The sequence below is a fragment of the Hermetia illucens genome, chromosome 4 (genome assembly GCF_905115235.1).
Source record: "Hermetia illucens chromosome 4, iHerIll2.2.curated.20191125, whole genome shotgun sequence".
In the NCBI taxonomy this organism is placed as follows: Eukaryota; Metazoa; Arthropoda; class Insecta; order Diptera; family Stratiomyidae; genus Hermetia; species Hermetia illucens.
Window position 1 is genome coordinate 165637173 of NC_051852.1, and position 4282 is coordinate 165641454.

Here is a 4282-nt window from a genome sequence, read left to right on the forward strand (position 1 = left end):
GTGGTTATTTTGACCTCCTTATTTTCACTGTCAATTCTTGTGAACCTCCGGACTTTGATTACTTCTACATGGCACTCTGATGCTTGAATGATTCTCTGTTCCATGCAATTGAGTGAAACACCCTTAATGATGCCATAGCGGCGTTCTTTGATCGTGGATCCGTTATGAAAGGATTAGTAGTTTACGCCGTTGTGAAAAATACCGACACTCTCACGTTTGATGTTGACAATATCTTTGCAGTAGTTGAGGGCTTCTGCGTGCGTGTGTAGGTCTAACGGACAAATGTGCTCCCTTTTCTCTTGATTTGCCTGGATTCGTTCAACTAAAACCGAATAGTGTCTGTATTTGGTGTTTTTATCCTACAAATTCATTTCCGGGGGGTTTGCAGGCCAGGTCTCCGCTGATGGGGGTGGGAATCGTTTTAACCGAGTTTCCCATAGAAAGGAAGCCTTGGCTACCTCAAACATATTTTCAGTCAGATTGGTTCTCTTGATATTGAGGGTTTCACCTTGTTGGCCTGCAGGGTGCTCTTTGATGTAACACGTCACGGGGGAACACGTTTTGGGCACTTTGCTTTGAGAATGATGAGGCGGAGACACATGCGCATTCCGAAGCGATCTCTTCTCTTTTCTTACAACTTCTACAACGATGCCAAATTGAAATTTTCCTCGTCATCAAGTGCAGGATGTGACATGTCCATGCCTGCACCGGACACTTCTGGGTTGTCCCCAGCTATCAAAAACTTAGCCGCGGGTACCGTTACATCCCATTCCATGTAGCTTTCACATTTGCAGCTTTAACCTGTGCTAAGCATAGAGGGAGCCAATCAAGAAATAGGAGGCACATCTCCTGCTGAGGAACCAACTCCCTTATGAACTGGGAAAGCACTCAAAGGAATCAGCCAAATTCGTCAAACGGTAATTTGATGAAGAAACAAAAGTATGAAGAATCTTGCAAGAGAAATGCTTTAGAAACTTCCAGATATTTCGCAATCACATGCAATTTCAGCCAGCAAAAATCCCAATTCAAAGGACCGTGCCGAGGACCGTTACTACACACTCCACTCGACAATCAAGGAGATGACTAAGACACTAGATTGAAATACAAGGGAAGATCTCACTGGTATTTTACACATCCGAGCCCCGCTACGATCTGATCGAGAGTGAGACTCAAATGTTGATATTTAACACCACACAGCATACATCAGGTTCTTCAACCATAACCCGGAAACAACCTTTTGGACATAAAAACGAAGCTCCACATGATAAAAAAAATCACCCAGACGTTGCGAGCCACCCCAAATTCCCCATAATTGTGGCAAATCAACAAGCAACTTACTTCCTCTCTTGTGGGCCACGGACTCCTCTTTTTTTGGGTTAAACATCCAAGTTTTTCAAAAAAGTTGACTGACGGTTTCGTCCAGGCAACACTGCTCCCAGGGCAAAGGTGAGGCAGCGTCTGATGAGTTGCCTCTGCCCTGGACGAACTTTTTTGATAAATTTGGGTGTTTATCCCAAAAAGAGGAATCTGTGGCCCACAAGAGAGGAAATTAGTTCCTTGCCAAGTGGTCCGGCCCGTCATCAAGTGGGACTCAGGACTCCCAGCATCCTCAACAATAACGCCCCATTTGTAAGTGAAACTCTCCACAGAGATGCAATTTAGACGCGTGTTATTTATGACAACGGCCACCTGCAATAAACAGCTAGCCTAGGCAGCCATTGACTGTTCGGGGTTCTTGCAACATCGAAACGAGATCATGTATCGCGGCAGTTGCTATAGTGCAATTCAACTGCAGTAATGTGAAGAAAAATTATCAAGAAATCTTTTAACATGTTATAAAAGACAAATTTAACTAACAAACAAAAATATAAACTTACAAATAAATAGCAAGTAGTTTAATAAACCCATTTTAATTTTTCCCTGATAGGAACCTCCTCTTATGTAGAAATATACAACGTGCCGTTGATTTGATAGACAGTTGGTGCCGATTCTTGCCAGAATCGGACATGCGTACCGCAGTTCATCTTGTCGAAAAGCAGGAGTATTGTGGGCATTCTGACAGACCATAATTCACTAGCTGGGTATATGTTCAGAATATGAATTATTCAAGATTATACATGTCCCTCCTGTAATGCGGAATCCATTTCCTATGTGAATGTCCCGCCTATGGACGCATCAGGCATCAGATTTTTGGTGCGACTGTTCTCCAATTGCGATGGGTTGCATCACATCCACTAACGGAAATCCTGTGTTACGCTGACGAATCCGGAATATTCCGTTAAATGGGGATGGCAAGTATAATGGCCCAATACGGTCTGAGTGCTCAGAAGCTGTAACTTCTCCCGCACTTCAACGCACATACACAAACTCCTCTTATGAAATTAAAGCAACTAAAGACAGACACGTTATTTTACTATGCTTTCTTTCCTTCGCAAAATTGCTCGAAGTTTTTGATAAATGAACTGGGCTGGTGGTGAAAGTAATCAATAGATGTCACTAGGTGCAATATAAGTTAGTGACAGCTAGATGTCGTGTTAAAAGAATTACTTTTCCAATTACTTGGAACTTACATTTTCGAAATAAACTGTAATTGAAATTGAATACGCTGATTACGGGTTATCAAAGAAAAAAAAAAGTAGAAAATTTGACGTTAATTGACAACAAAAGGATGAGTTCAACAAGTGTCATTCTTTTGCAATGCTCGGGGCTAGAATCAAGTATAAATGCTCGATGAGGCTTCTAATCAGCTGCTTCCGTTTTAGCTCACTTAGTTCATTATAAACTTCAAATTTCTTAAGTAAGAAAACTACAAAAACCTTTCATACCTGAAGCGCATATTTTTTTCGATTTCTCACTTTCGTTTTAGATAAAATGAAACGAAACGATTTTATCTAAAGTGTTCCGAACTCCATTTGTTGCAAGCTAGATAGCTTTAGATGAATTATCTTCTAGCGATACCTCTACCAAGGTTGATAGTATCCCCAAATAACAGTGTAGCATGCATAAAATCAAACATGCAACCACTTCACACTTTTCAATGAATTTCCATCGCAGCAAGCGAATCCAAGTTGTGATTTTTTGAACAATTGCCAGTTTATAAAAATTTTCTCTCGACTTCTCAAATACGACATGTTAGCGTTTTAGAATTGTTTTTCGTCACCTAACAAAATTCCACACAAATTGTTTAATGCAAAAATAATTAAAACAAAAAATAATTGGATTTTTTGTTGTTGTCCTCAATTCGAATTCACTTTGTCTAATTGAAAAAATATATATAAAAAGAAAAAAATATTCCTAATTCGTTTTCTCTTCTCTTTTTCAATCAATTTTCTGTTTTTTCCCTTCATCAACGAATCGAAACGAGATTTTCATATTTCACTCGTGCAAGTTTGTTTGTGTGGAAGAAAGCGGAGAAAGTGGAAAAAAATCGTGGTAGAATCCTTGATAAATCTTCATAATTTTCCTCCAACCCCCCCGCGTGAGTTAGTGGAATATTTAACGGGTCGCGGAGATAGTTGGTAAATTGGCAAAAGGGGGGAAAACTGAAAACATTCATAATATTTACGTATACGAGAGACAATCGGGAGAACGTGTGTCCATGAATGGTATTGTTGTGATTTAGTATTTTTAAAAATAAAAACTTTTTGAAAAAAATGCAAAACATGATCGGCGATCAATTTGAAAATATCGAAGGGAAAATAATCGTAATTGTTTAAAGACGTTTGAAAATTGTTGCTGCTGTTGTTGAAACGAAAACTGTGTTAGATGATAAAAAGAGCTGTGTTTTGTAAATTTCGCTTTTGCTGAGAAAATACTAACTTAAATGTGTGTTTTTTTTTTAATTCGATAAATTGATGTTTTTCGGGGTTTAAGAACAGACGATCTTGTTAGGAAAATTGCATTTTGTGGAAGACTGGGCTCTTTGATAGAACAAGGAAGTGTGTGGATACATTGCAAGGAGAAAATCAAGAAAAAACGAACATATTGAACTGAGGAATAGAATTTTTCATCGAAAAAGATTCGAATTTCAGTGGTTAACTGGAGGAGCAAGACAAAAGCAAGCTGTGTTTGGGGTGAACAAGTGATTTTGCCGGAAAAGGTGAAGAGAGATCGTCCGGCGGTTGGATTCCTGTAAACGGTGCGTTTCACCACCGGCTGCATTTAAAAGTCCCCGCGTGCATTTTCGAACTCAAATTTCCCCGTTTGGCGGCCATTTTCGGAGTCGCGCCGTAAAATTTCCCGGCGACGGTACGACATCCGCCTCGAGTCGATCGCCAACTTC